The sequence below is a fragment of the Ceratotherium simum genome, chromosome 2 (assembly GCF_057802395.1).
Source record: "Ceratotherium simum simum isolate JZ-2026a chromosome 2, ASM5780239v1, whole genome shotgun sequence".
In the NCBI taxonomy this organism is placed as follows: Eukaryota; Metazoa; Chordata; class Mammalia; order Perissodactyla; family Rhinocerotidae; genus Ceratotherium; species Ceratotherium simum.
This window is the reverse complement of record NC_141901.1, coordinates 87,578,021-87,593,685: the sequence shown is the minus strand read 5'-3', so window position 1 is coordinate 87,593,685 and position 15,665 is coordinate 87,578,021.

Sequence of the window (15,665 nt, the reverse complement as noted above, 5' to 3'; positions counted from 1 at the left end):
AGAGGACAGTTATAAGCTTGTCATCAAAGCAAATAAGAAACTCTACTATAGTCGCAGCAGTAATGACAATTAAAAAAAAATGACTGAATACATGCTGTGTGCCAGGCTCTGTGCTAAATGCTTTAAATGTCATGTCTCCTCTTCTACTCAAATGCTATTATTTCCCCCTTTTTATAGAGAAAGGTTCTGAGAGGTAGGGAATTGAAGCAATTTGCCTGGAGTCACACGCTTGTGAGCAGTGAGACCGCCTTAGCAGTGGCTCTCAGCCACTGTGTTATACTGTCCCCTGCAGGGTGGCTGGGGATGAGCAAAACCACAAACTGAGGGTGTCATCAAGAAGCAGAGCGGAACCCGTGTTTCCAAAGTGCTAACCATACACACACACAACCTCAATAAATGCTCACAATTCTAGGGGTGGGGTGGGGAGTTGTCGTTATTCTCATGGCACAGATCGAGGAAGTCGAGGCTGAGAGAGATTAAGGGGTTGGCCAACTACACAGGCAAAGTGAGACACGGACCAAGGCGTTCCAAATCCACATCTAATGGTGCTGCCTCTGTAGCAAGTTGATTCTGATATAGCCTCAAAAAAATGATTTGCCCATGTAAAATATCAAGATATCTGACCGAATTGCAGTTTGTCTGAGAAATACCTGGATGGTTGCTTGGAAACTCAATATAAGGCAATTTGAGATCAGTGTGATCTTAAAACTAAAAAGATCAATGTGACACTGGTTTACATTCTCAGATGTACAAGTTCTTCTGTATTTTGCATTGATCTGATTGCATCTGGAACACTGTGCTTACATGACAGAGTTACATGTGAAGGTACACATCAGTCACCGCAGTCTACGAATTCAGAGGCTAGGCCAAAGCTCTCTGAGCTGTGCTCTGAAAGCCCTCCGCGTTTGGTTTAGGTAAGAAGAAAAGCATTCTCTCCCGTGGTAGGTAGAGCTATAAAGCAACACATTTATAGGTCTCTCCAGTGAAATCCTCACCACCAGCTTCTGCCTTCTTACAATGAATTGTCTCCTTTCTGCTGCCCTGGAAGTGAGTGAAGGGCTAACACATATCCCACATGTGTGTCCAGCACTTCTCTCTAGGGTGTGTCTGGGACTCCCATGACGTGTCACACAGGCTATGCACGGCACTCACAACTCCATGGTATACGGTTCACATAGACCGTGATGCAAGCGGTGCCCCCTCCAGTTATGCAACTTGGCGGCCCTGTTGACAGCTATTGTTTTATTCTCTGCCTGTGGGACCTCTGCTGAAAATAAGCTAGAAAAAGCCTGTTTCACTTACTTCTGGGTATTACATTCAGTATTCCAAAATAAAACAGTTGCATTTACAAATGCAATATAAAGTATAAGTTTCTTAAAATAGTGAATATTCTGGAAACCATTTCATAGGGGAAACCATTGAAATACCTGGTGATATCTAAATTAAACATGATAAGACTATGGAAAGTATCAGCATCATCAAATATTTGAAAGGATTTTATGCAGAAGTGAGAAGTTTCATGGGAGATAATTAGCAGAAGAAGTTATAAGATGATTTGTAGCTCAGTAAAAGAAAAAACTTTCCAGAACCAAACAAGTAGAAACTCTATTGCAACAACCCTATGAGTAAGGGCACACTTTACACCTATGTTATAGAGTACAGGTCCAAACATGGAATGGGCAATATTTGATGGTAGAGAGCTCATTATCTCCAGAAATGATCAAGAAGTGGAATCACAAATTTTCTAGAGGAGATCCTCACGTGGAGTTATAGTGAACTAAATGGATTATAAGGCTTCTTCTAGGAAAAGCAAACTCTGTGACTATAGGGTGGTATAGAGACTGTGACAATCCCCTATGAACCTCCACCAGCCCTGGAAGAAGGAAATCCTTCACCTCTCTCCTGGAAGCTGAGGCCTTAGATAAAGTGCTTGATCCAACTCTTCTAAGTGGCAATTGCAAAGTATCTTTCGGATCTTATGTAGCTAAGAAAACTACCACAGAGAGTATGTGGTTTAGTAAGGATCTGTTTTATTTTTTATTCCTTGAAAACCCAAGATTCACAATTTGAAAAGGGAGTGAGAATAGAAATAAAGAACGTAACACTGCTTTGTATATTGAGTTCTGCCAACTCTACTGTGAGAGAGGAGTCTGATCTAGAATGTTTTTCTTCCTCCTTATGGTCTTAAACCAGGAATCAATAAACCCAAAGGAGGAAGAAAACAGAAGACACTAGGGAGTGACAGGCCCGGAGCAGATGAGACCACACGGCCTGTCTAAAAGGCAGCTCCTCCCGGGCTCAGCTGTTTATTGCCTTCTAGAAATGCCTTCTAGAATTGCCACATCTTATTTTTCCAAAGAAGCTAAAAAGCCAGATGTTTTTGGTGAAATTTTCTAATTTTTAGAACACTCTGTAAGCCAAACAAAAATTATTTGTGGTTAGAATTTTGCCTACCGGCTTTAGAACTCTACTGTCTCTGGAAAGGAAAGCTTGTCCTTCAGAGGAGGGAGAGTGGGAGCCCAGGCACACATCTATGTCTCCATGTGAGCCAGCAGGTATCTACTGGGCAACTGAAGACAAAGAGAAGTATGAACAACTCTACTTGTGGGAAAATCTAAAGAAGGCTTGATTAAGATGACCCCCCACCTGAGATTGCTCTGCAGGATTTGAAGGGCTAGAGGCTGCCCTGCATCGTCCTGCTGGAGCGTCTGGGTGTTCCTTTCTCAACTGAATAATAGACTTGGGAAGGTCGCTGGCTCCTCAGGCAATGCCAGCCCCAGTGGGTAGGGAGTAGATTTTCCCCAAACAGTAGATGAAAATTCTCAGGGCCAAGTCTGAAGAGAAAGACATTCTTAGGAAGGAGCAGATATCTAAGGAAGTTCAGCAAAGATAGAAACTGAGAATGACCACCAGAAGACCCCTGTGAATGCTCTCATTCCTTGGATGTTTTTTCCTCAGACAGGGGGAAAAGTCACATTTACTGTACAATTTTGTGCCTTTCTCCAACTAAGGTATAACCTTTCAGCACTAGCACATCCGACGGCAGTCCTGTTTTCAGATGTAAGCTCCGAGAGCTTGTTCATATGGATTTTAGTTTGGATACAAGTTTGGTAAAACAACAGAATGCTAGAAGCACCAAAAAAAAGTGATGGGCACAGAATAATTCAGTTTCACTGTGTAGGGGAATGTGTTAAAAAAAGAATAAATAGAGAAAGAGCTTGAGATATGGTTAGATTGTAAAGGTGATGGATATAATACTCAGATATTATAATAATCTATTTTATAATCATGTGTGTTCCCCAATATTATAGACAAACCACAGAGAGGCAGTCTTTATGATTTTCTAGATGGAGAAGAAATGTGATGAGCAACATCAGGGTTTATACATTGTTTTTTACTTAGCTAATGCTCGACACACTCAGCTATGCAGAGAAATCCATCAACACAGAGAGGCAGCCACATGATGAAGTGGCTGGCCAAGTCGGGCCAGATGGTGTCCAGCCTGAACCGCCCCTGCACACAAATGGGTGTCAGACAAGGTTGTCAATAGGCCCTAAGCCATCCAGCTTTTCCCGTGCAGGGATGGTCAATGATGCAACACGAATCGTGAACACCTGGGTGAGAATGTGCTGTGCTCCTCCCCAGAGCTCTTTTGTCTCGTCAGATGGGTGGCCTCCACTAATGTCTTTGGGGCAGGCCAGCCCTGAGTGACTGAATGCTAATGACAATGAACTGGAGGGTTGTACACCTGAGGATATATATCCAGTTGTCAATCATTTCTCAAATTTGGCACCACTGCACAGGCTGACAATTAGCCTGAATAAAACTAAGGTGATGTTTTTAGTTGCCCCAGGCAAATCAGGCAAGCAACCAAAAATTACCATCAATGACATGGAGTTAAAAGCCATATCCAATTCCCACTGCCTATGCAGTCTGCTCTCTAATGACACGTCGTCTACTTTACTTTTCCGTGGTTCTTTGAGCAACCACGAGTAGTGCAGCTCATTATTGGAACAAGGAGTAACAACCCGTATTAATAAATCCAGCTTATTTGGGGGAGCTTGACAGACAGGATTTGTGGTGATAAAGCATCTGATTACATATAAAGACCAAAGTGCAAGACTGCCCTGCTGTCCAGTCTCCTTCGTGGATGTGAAATTTAGTTCATTATCATTACCTCCTGGAATAACATTAATTCTACTCTGTGCAAAAACATCAAATGGCAGCACTGGTAACTCATCAAGGCATAGAGCTACCAATCAGCAATTGACATGATATTTGACCTGCCATTTTAGTAACTGGCAATAGTTTTAGTTCAACAGCCATGGAAATAATAATTTTGCAGAAGTGCACAAGAAAATCTATGGAAGTTATAATCCATTGCATAGATTGCTGATATTCTAATATGTTTGTGTGATACTGATCCAAACTGCTACAATTTTTTTAGGACGAAAAGTTTAAATTCCTGCACTATTTGGTTTCCTTTAGCAGCAAATACTTCAAGTATAATCTATATAAAAGCTAAGCACAAATAAAAGGATCGAATTGAGGACATGCACTCCTCTAGGGTCTGCTTTCTGCACCTTAAGCCGAATAAGATCTTGGAATTTCCTTTCTCTCTTCCACTATTTTATCTTTTCCTACCTTTTTCCCCCAGCCCACATTCAGTTCATTAGAATAATAACATTCTTGACTCCAATGCGTCCAAAAATATGTACATGCAAGAAAACATATTCTGCCTGAAGGAAACCGATTATTTCTGGAATGGAAACCACAAACTACTAAACAACTTATAATTCTGTCCATGTATTGAAATCAATAACCTTAGAAATATAGATAGCCAATATTGTTGGGTATAGAGACTAATCTTAATTTATTTAATAAACGTTTATTGAGAGCACGTCCAGGGCAAGGGTACTCTACACTCAAAGTGTGGCCTTCCGAAACTGGTTTTACCCTGTAATAGAGGAAACCTTTGGATTTAAAAAAAAGTCTCATCTATCCACCTGATAAGGTCTAAGAGGTATATGTGATCTTAATCTGATGACAAATTCTTTTACATCTTTTCCTTCAGGAAAAAGTTTCCACCAAGAATTTGTTGGCTAGCACCTCCCACGCTTCCTTAGAAGCTCTGACTCCAACTCCCCACCACCACTGGGCAGCTGCACGCTGGAAACTACCAGTTCTGATAAAGCTCACCGCTCGTGAAGATCCCTCAATGTTCAGGGATGGGCAGTAATATCTATTTCCATATCTGAGAGATAATTATTGGAGCATGGTGACAACCAAGAGAGAAAGTGGATGCGGGAAGGAGAGGGTAGGGGTTACAGTTCAGTGACTAGGAGAGAGTCTTGCTCATTGGAAGAGATGGGAGGTGCGCCAGTGCCACAGGGTAAATGCTCAGTAAATGTTATGCTCGCTTTTCTCCTCTACTACAACTTTATGTTAATACAGCATTTTAAAGAACACGAAGCGTGTGTACATGCATTATCTTATTTGACCCTCACACCACCATTTGGAGATAGGCTTTATTTCATGTTGCAAAAGACGGACGGTCTGAGAAGTCAGATCTGTAAAGCCCGAGGGCACACAGCTAGTACATTTTAGAATCCATAACCCAGATCTTCCAATTCCAAGACTCTCTCTCCTTTACTGCTCTGAGCTGCAAGTATTCAGTAATGTGTACTCGGCCACTTTCTGTCTTATTTAAAAAAGTCTTCACTTGTGTCTTCACACCTTCAGGGATCACTTATCTCCTTGTGTTTCCTTTTCTGCTTGCTTCTCTGTTTCCCCTGGTTCTCAGTTAGTAAAAGTGTTACATACATAATGTTCATAGGTCGATGATTAAAAGTTCTTTATGCAGGATCTTGAGCTCTTCAAACTTAAACCCTGCAAACAAGGCACATTTCATTCTGGGCCTTGTTTCTCCTTCGAGCGCTTTTGCTCAAATGCCAAACACAATTTGAGTTTTGCTTGTGAGACGGAAAGAAACGGTTGTGTGGCTATTATTGTGCATTACCATTCTGAGGTGTTGACTTTGTGCTTCCCATTTTCCCTCTGTTCTTAACTTGATGCTCTATCTTGAATTTTTATTGCAATCTAATCATTTTTTAAATTTGAAGTCTTCCTTTTTACTTTGGCAATTTCAGTTGGAACACTACATTTGAAAAAAACGTTCACAGAAAAACTGAAGGTTAAATCAGTTTTATTCTGTAAACAGTGCCTAAATTATCATCTCCTTCCCATAACAACCCAATTAATGCGTTGGAGCAAAGCCGAACAGCCAAAAGCCCAGCTGAAAACGTGGAGCCAGGGCGACACCTGCTGGTGAGGAACAGACTGCATTTTGTCAACAGCCGCAAAAGCTAATTCAAACAATGGCTTCCTGCATCGATTTTATTCCAACAAATCTTTTGTGAATATCTGGTATGTCTCAGGCTCGGTGACAGTCACTGGAACTATTGATGGGGCAAGGTATGATCCTTCCATTCAAGAATCTAACCGGCTCCCAAGGAAGAAATATCTCTATCTACACATCGATCTATAGAGAGATTATGATCAAGCGTGTCAGCACTGTGATTGGGGTGGGTACACGTAAGATGCTACAGAGGGAACTTAAAATGGACATATGTACACACATCCACAGGCTTTACATCTGACTTTAGAGGGACTTCTAGGAAGTCCGGGGACCCCAGTTTAAGGATCCTGCCCTAAGGAATATCATTGAACGTCCTTTGGAAAATAATATGGCAGTTGATGGCATTTATTGCAGCCCATTGCTTTCTGAAAACAGTATATCCCCCACCTTCCAGGTTGTTAACAATATATTATTTTTCACAGTAACCATGTGATAGCACACCGAAGCCATGACATAAAGGGGCCATGCAGACCTGGGATAGGCTTTTGCTGAAGAATCTGATAAGCAGTTGAATCTGCATTACGTCTAACTCGCACGGATCAGGAAGGGCTTCACAGAGGCGGGGATGCTGAAGTCTGGAAGGATGTGTACGTTTTGTGAGGCAAGGTAGGAAGTAAGGTGTGCAGAGGGGAAGGTGCTACACATTGGAAGCTGAAGGAACAGCATGTACAGAAGGCTTGAGAGGCCGTGTGTTTACTGAGCCGAAGTTGTTTCAGTTCGCCTGGAGAATAGAGAGCGTAGAGAGGACAAGGCTAGAGAGGTGGAGCGGGCCCAAACCCAAAAGGGCTTTGAAAGCTCAGCTCAGAAGTGTGAGTTCTATGATCCAGGCTTCAGGGACCCGTTGGAACAGGTGAGCATGATAGTGATCTGATCATATTTTCCCACTAGAAAAATCACCGTGGGCGCAGTGTGGAGGGAGGGGAAGACGAGTTACGGTCGGAGAGGTAAAATAGGAAGCTGTTAAAGGAGCTCTGGAGAGATGAGAGCCTGAACTGGGGCGGGGAATGTGGGCACGTGCAGAGCAGAGAGTGTTTTAGGAAAAGGGCGTCAGCCAATATTGGAGCGTGTTCGGATGCTCTGAGAAAGGACGCAGACTCTGTGAAAGAAGAAGGATTTTCAAAGATACTTTATGCTTAGTGTTACAAAGAAAAGGAACATTTCTTTAAACAAAGAGAGAAAGCCCCGCGTTTTAACGAAGATATCTTCCTTTCTTTGTATGTGGTCTTAGGAAAGAGTTAAAATATTTCTCATCATCCAAGAGCATAATTGCTCCACAATCCAAGCATGCAATTTTACAAACTAACTTTGGAGACTTTCAAATATACTGATTGCACCTGAAAACATTTAATAGCTGCAATTTGGAAACAAGGGTCCAGAGACACCAATTTCTATCAACAGTGCTTAAAGTACTCGCATAAAAAACATACGCAAGGGGGCCGGCAGGTGGCGGAAGCGGGGTAAGTGCGCGCGCTCTGCCTCTGCGGCCTGGGGTCGATGTGGGCGCGCACCCAGGCACCGCTTGTCAGGCCATGCTGTCGCTGTGTCCCATATAAAGTCGAGGAAGATGGGCGCGGATGTTAGCCTGGGGCCAGTCTTCCTCAGCAAAAAAGAGGAGGATTGACATTGGATGTTAGCTCAGGGCTGGTCCTCCTCACAAAAAAAAAAAAAAAAAAAAAAATATGCAAGGTCCCTGGGAAATTTGGATCACCATAATATTTTTCAAAGGAAAGTTTGAAATTTTTAAATGAACAGCTATAATTATAAATTGAGAAGCTAAATAAAATGCAAAAGAAACCATGATTTCCCTTCGGTCAAAATAAATCTAAGGAATACATTGTGTCCATTGAGTATCAGACATGTCTGTCTGATACTGTCTAATAAGTATCACACACATATTTATTTATTCAACGAATATTTACTGGGTGCTTGTATGTATGAGCTACTATGAAAGATACAAATATGAAACATAACAAATCCTTTGCCTTCCATGAATAGATAGTTTAGTTTATTAAAAAAATATATGTCCATATACATGTATACACAATATGTCTACGTACATGCACACACACGTATAAGTACATGTATGTGTACATGTAACATTATGATACATCCATGTAAACAATCATCACAAACCGTGAAGTGTGGGGAAATATTCTACAAATAAACAACTAAAAATCTCTTTTAATAAAAACATTTGACCTGTGACAGTTGAAAAATGAGAACAGATTACTTAATTTGGGTCTTTTTTTAATAAAAAGCATAACTTTACAGCTTTAAAGCATAACTTTATACTGTACCTTTAACAATCTGTGTCATACACCTAAAATATACTATCCTTTCCTTAATCAGGTACATGAAAATAAAACTTATAGAGACTTAAAAAAAGAAATCAGGCAACTGTTGAATTAACAACCCCAAATTATTGTGTATGTTATCTATATAGTCATATATTACTTAACGGAGATACTTTCTGAGAAATGCGTCATTAGGCGATTTTGTCATTGTGTGAACATCAAAGAGTGTACTTACACAAACCTAGATGGTATAGCCCACTACACACCTAGGCTATATGGTACTAATCTCATGGGACCACCGTCGTCGTATATGCGATCTGTTGTTGATCAAAACATCATTATGTGGCGAGTGACTGCATATACATACATATATATATATATACACACACACACGTATATATGTGTATTTCTTTGGGTACTGTATAGAGAAGATATGTGTGTTAAAAATTGTTTCACTTAATACATTACATGGTGCCACAAGAATAATTATTATAGACAGTATAGCATTCCCCCCTTATCCACTGTGGGATATGTTCCAAGACCCCCAGTAGGTGCCTGAAACTGCGGACAGTACAGAACCCTACATATACTATGTTTTTTCCTATACATACATACCTATGATAAAGTTTGATGTATAAATTAGGCACAGTAAGAGGTTAACAACAATAACTTCTCTTTGGCAAATCCTAATTGTCAGCATCACTACTCTTGTGCTGTGGGGCCATTATTAAGTAAAATAGGGTTACTTGAACACAAGCACTGTGATACCGAGATAGTGGATCTGATCATTGAGATGGCTACTAAGCGACTAACGTGGGGCGGGGGGGGGGTAGTGTATACAGTGTGGATATGCTGGACAAAGGGATGATTCATGCCCCAGGCGGGATGGAGTGGGATGGCGCAAGGTTTCATCACTGTACTCAGAATGGCACCCAATTTAAAACTTATGAATTGTTATTTCTGGAATTTTCCATGTAATATTTTCAGACCTTAGTTGGTTGCAGGTAACTGAAACCATGGAAAGTGAAATATTGGATAAGGGGGAACTACTGTATTCTGTTCAAAAACAAAGTATATGTTGAACATATTAGAAGCAGCACAAAAGAGAATAAAAATTTGAACATAAAGTGACTTAATGTTGCCAGCTTATGTGGTTACAACCATCACCTGTGAATGTGTATCCCACAGTAACCAAACAGGCAAGCTGAAGTATTTTTATCTGTAAAAATATTTGATCAGAAAATAAAAGTTGGGAGAGAAGTCAAGATGGCAGTGTAGGCAGACTCTGAACTCACCTCCTGCAGATGCAGCCAATTTACAACTACATGTGGAAAAATTACCCCTGAGAGAGAACTGAAAACTGGATAAGAGGAACCCCTGCAACAAACGACAATTCTAATTGAGGTGGAAGATGCAGAAATTCACTTCTGAAGAGAAAACACGCCACCTTCGCAAGCCACCAGCTTCACAGCTGCCCAGGAGCAGCCCACAGGTACTCAGCCCTCTCTTGAAGAATGGGGGACATGAGCCAGGGAGCACGCCTGCTATAGGCATTTTTTTGGACCCAGCACGACCTAGCCGAGTGGCATAATATCTGACTTTGCTTGCTACTAACAACATTGGGGAGTACCCCCAGAAAAGCTGGTTCACAAAGAAATTAAAGCCAGCTCTTAAAGGGCCCACACGCAAATTCACTCGTTTCAGAAAGCAACCTAAAATCACCAGAAAGAAAGGTGCACAGTCCTTTGGTGAAAAGAGACTCACTTGATAGGCTCTGAGTGCATCTCGGTGAGAGGTGAGACCTCTCCAGGGACTGGGACATGGGCATCAGCCATTGTTGTGACCTGGTGTGGGCGTGCTGACATAGACGCTGGCAGGCACCATTGGAGTTCTTCCCCTGGCCTGCTAGCCCCAGGGTCTGCCCCACCCACTAGAGCATGGATTTAATCCAGCTCAGCCAGGGCAAGCAGCCCACCCTAGGGAGTGGCCCCTCCCAACAACAAGCCCTTGGGCAACTTGTGGGCCTGCTAAATGAACTGCTTGGATTCTCTGCAGCCTGGCGAGTGGCCCCACCTCTGTGGGGCAGGGCATGCACAAGGATCAGGTGGAGAGTGTGGGGCGGTGGTGGAGTGTGTGGGGCTCCCATCTTGGAGAGACTGAGTCCACTTCAGGGGGTCAGGGGGCGCACAGGGCAGGGCTGTGTTGACTGTGTGTGTGGAGCTGTGGGCCATGGAGCTTGTCAGCTGCAGAAGACTTGTGCTTCTCAAAGACCCACATAGGGGATTGGCCCTTCCAAAGCCTGAAACAATTAGGGGCTCCTGTGCCTGAGGCCAGCCCCACCCAGCTGCAATCCTCAGAGAGCTGATGAGAGACTTAAAGCCTGGAGGCTTATAGCAGTTGTAAGCCCCTAAGCCTAACAACCTGCCATGCTGGGGGCCAACTCACTTAATAGAAATACTGCAACAGGAATGTGCTATTAGACCTTGCAGCCAACTGTGCTGGGGAGCCCCACATCCGATAAAGAGACTGAAGGGCCCACAACAACTACAAGCAGCTGAGCATTGCAACAGCTGGCCAGGGGAACAGCTCAGCCTCCCTAGGTACCTATGGGAGGAGCAACACTGCCACAAGAGAAGGACACATGTACCCCACAAAAGGGTCACTCCTGGAACATTTGGAACTGAGGGAAGCACACTGCCAGGGCTCATAAGGCATCACTTATATAAGGTCACCTCTCCAAGAGCAGGAGATGTAGCTGACCTGCCTAATACGTAGACACAAGCACAAGGAAAGAGGCAAAATGAGGGGGCAAAGGAATACGTTCCAAGTAACGCAACGGACAAAACCCCAGAAAAGGAACTAAATGAAACTGAAATGAGCAACCTACCCAACAGAGAGTTCAAACAAAGAGTGTTAAGGATGCTCATTGATCTTGGGAGAAGAAAGGATGAACTCAGTGAGAAAGTCAACAAAGAAATAGAAAATACAAAAAATAATCAGAAATGAACAATACAATACTGGAAATGAAAAATTCACTAGAGGGAATCAAAAGCAGAGTAGAGGATTTCATCTGGATCTGTGAGCTGGACGAAAGACTAGAAGAAATCACCCATGCTGAACAGATAAAAGAAAAAAGAATTAAAAAGAGTGAGGACAGTCTAAGGGACCTCTGGGACAACATCAAGCACACTAACATCCATGTTATAGGTGTCCCAGAAGGAGAAGAACGAGACAAAGGGGCAGAGAATCTATTTGAAGAAATAATAGCTGAAAACTTTCCTAAGCTAAGGAATGAAACAGACATCCAGGTACAAGAAGCACAGAGAGCACCAAAGAAGATAAACCCAAAGAGGCCCACACCAAGACACATCATAATTAAAATGTCCAGAATTAAAGATAAAGAGAGAATCCTAAAAGCAGCAAGAGAAAGACAAGGTACATACAAAGGAAACCCCATAAGGCTATCAGCTGACTTCTCAGCAGAAACCTTACAGGCTAGAAGACAGTGGCACTATATATTTAAAGTGATAAAAGGAAAAAACCCACAGCCAAGAATAATCTACCTGGCAATGTTATCATTCGAAATGGAAGGAGAGATAAAAAGTTTCCCAGACAAGCAGAAATTAAGCAGAAATTAAAAGAGTTTGTCACTGGGCCAGCCCAGTGGTGTAGTGGTTAGGGGTGCACGCTCCGCTTCAGCAACCCGAGGGTTCCCAGGTTCGGCTTCCAGAGGTGCACCAATGCACTGCTTGTCAAGCCATGCTGTGGCAGCATCCCATGTAAAGTGGAGGAAGATGGGCATGGATGTTAGCCCAGGGCCAATCTTCCTCGGCGAAAAGTGGAGGATTGGCATCAGATGTTAGCTCAGGGCTGATCTCCCTGAAAAAAAACAAAAAACAAAAAAAGGAGTTTGTCGCCAAGAAACCAGTACTACAAGAAATGCTAAAGGGACTTATTTAAGGGCAAAAGAGAAGACCACAAATAGGAAAAATTATCTATTTCCATGATAAAAGGGTAATGGATACAAACACACAAAAAAAGAGGTTAGATATGATATCAAAAACATAAAATGTGGGAGGAGGGGAGTTAAAGCGTAGAGCTTTCAGATAGAAGTCAAACTAAAGAGACCATCAACTTAATATAGATTGCTATATACGTAGTAGGTTACTATATATGAACCCTATGGTAATTACAAACCAGAAACCTATAATAAATACAGAAAAGACTAAGAGAAAGGAGCCCAAACATAATACTAAAGAAACCATCAAATCACAAGGGAAGAGAGCAAGAGAAGAAGAAAGGACCAGAGAAGAACTATTAAAACACCGAGAAAAAAAAGTTAAAAAATGGCAGTAAGTACATACTTATCAATAGCTACTTTAAACATCAATGGAATAAATGCTCTAATTAAAAGGAATAGGGTGGCTGATTGGATAAAAAAACAAGACCCATATATACGCTGCGTATAAGAGACACACTTCAGACCTAAAGACACTCACAAACTGAAAGTGAAGGGATGGAAAACGATACTCCATGCAAATGGCAGTGAAAAGAAAGCTGGGGTAGCAATACTCATATCAGACAAAATAGACTTTAAAACAAAAACTGTAACAAGAGACAAAGAAGGGCACTACATAATGATCAAGGGAAAAATCCAGCAAGAGAATATAAAACTTATAAATACCTATGCACTCAACGTAGGAGCACCTAAATATATAAAGGAATTATAAACAGACATAAAAGGAGAAATAGACACTAACACAATAACAGCAGGGGACTTTAACACTCCACTTACACCAATGGATAGATCATCCAAACAGAAGATCAATAAGGAAACATTGGTCTTAAATGACACACTAGAACAGATAGACCTAGTAGATATATACAGAACATTCCATCCAAAAAGCTAAGAATACACATTCTTTTCAAATGCACATGGAACATTCTCCAGGATTCATCACATATTAGGCCACGAAATAAGTCTCCATAAATTAAAGAAGATTGAAATAATACCAAGCATCTTTTCTGACCACAGAGGTATGAGACTAGAAATCAACTATAGGAAGAAAATCAGGAAAGCCACAAATATGTGGAGATTAAACAAAATGCTACTGAACAATGATTGGGTCAATGAAGAAATCAAAGGAGAAATCAAAAAATACCTGGAGACAAATGAAAATGATAATACGACATGCCAGAATTTATGAGATACAACAAAAGTGGTTCTAAGAGGGAAGTTTATAGCAATACAGGCCTATCTCAACAAACAAGAAAAATCTCAAATAAACAATCTAACAATTCCTAAAGGAACTGGAAAAAGAACAAATGCAGCCCCAAATCAGTAGAAGAAGGGAAATAATAAAAACCAGAGCAGAAATAAACTAAATAGAGAATAAACATACAATAGAAAAAATTAATAAAATCAAGAGCTGGTTCTTTGAAACGATAAACCAAATTAACAGACCTTTAGCTAGACTCACCACGAAAAAAAGAGAGAAGGCTCAAATAAGTAAAATCAGAAATGAAAGAAGAGAAATTACAATAGATATCTCAGAAATACAAAAGATATAAGAGAATACTATGAAAAGCTGTATGCCAACAAATTGGACAATCTGGAAGAAATGGATAAATTCTTAGAATCATACAACCTTCCAAAACTGAATCAAGAAGAAATAGAGAATTTGAATAGACCAGTCACCAGTAAGGGGATCGAAACAGTAATCAAAAATCTCCTTAAAAGTAAAAGTCCAGGACCAGACAGCTTCCTTGGTGAATTCTACCAAACATTCAAAGAAGACTTAATACCTATCCTTCTCAAACTCTTCCAAAAGATTGAAAGCGAGGGGAAGCTCCCTAACTCATTCTACCAACCCAACATTACCCTGATACAAAAACCAGACAAGGACAACACAAAAAAAGAAAATTACAGGCCAATATCACTGATGAACGTCGATGCAAAAATCCTCAGCAAAATACTAGCAAATCGCATACAATAATACATTAAAAAGGTTATACACCATGATCAGGTGGGATTTATTCCAGGGATGCAGAGATGGTTCAACATTCGTAAATCAATCAATGTGATGCACCACATTAATAAAATGAAGAATAAAAATCACATGATCATCTCGATAGATGCAGAGAAAGCATTTGACAAGATACAGCATCCATTTATGATAAAAACTCTGAATAAAATGAGTACAGAAGGAAAGTACCTCGACATAATAAAGGCCGTATATGACAAACCCACAGCTAATATCATCCTCAATGGTGAAAAACTGAAACCTATCCCTCCAAGAACAGGAACCAGACAAGGATGCCCACTCTCACTGCTCCTATTTAACATAGTATTGGAAATCCTAACCAGAGCAATCAGGCAAGAAAAAGAAATAAAAGGGATCCAAATTGGAAAGGAAGAAGTGAAACTGTCACTATGTGCAGATGACATGATTTCATATATAGAAAACCCTAAGGAATCCACCAAAACACTTTTAGAGGTAATAAATGAATACGGTAAAGTTGCAGGATACAAAATCAATATACAAAAATCAGTTGCATTTCTACACACTAACAACAAAGCAGCAGAAAGAGAAATTAAGAATATAATCCCATTTACAATTGCAACAAAAAGAATAAAATACCTAGGAATAAACTTGACCAAAGAGGTGAAAGATCTGTATGCTGAAAACTATAAAACATTGCTGAAAGAAATTGACGAAGACACAAAGAAATGGAAAGATATTCCGTTCTCTTGGATTGGAAGAATTAACATAGTTAAGATGTCCATGCTTCCTAAAGCAATCTATAGATTCAATGCAATCCCTATCAAAGTTCCAACAACATTTTTCAAAGAAATAGAACAAAGAATCCTAAAATTTATAGGGAACAACAAAAGACCCCGAATAGCCAAAGGAATCCTGAGAAAGAAGAACGAAGTTGGAGGTATCACACTC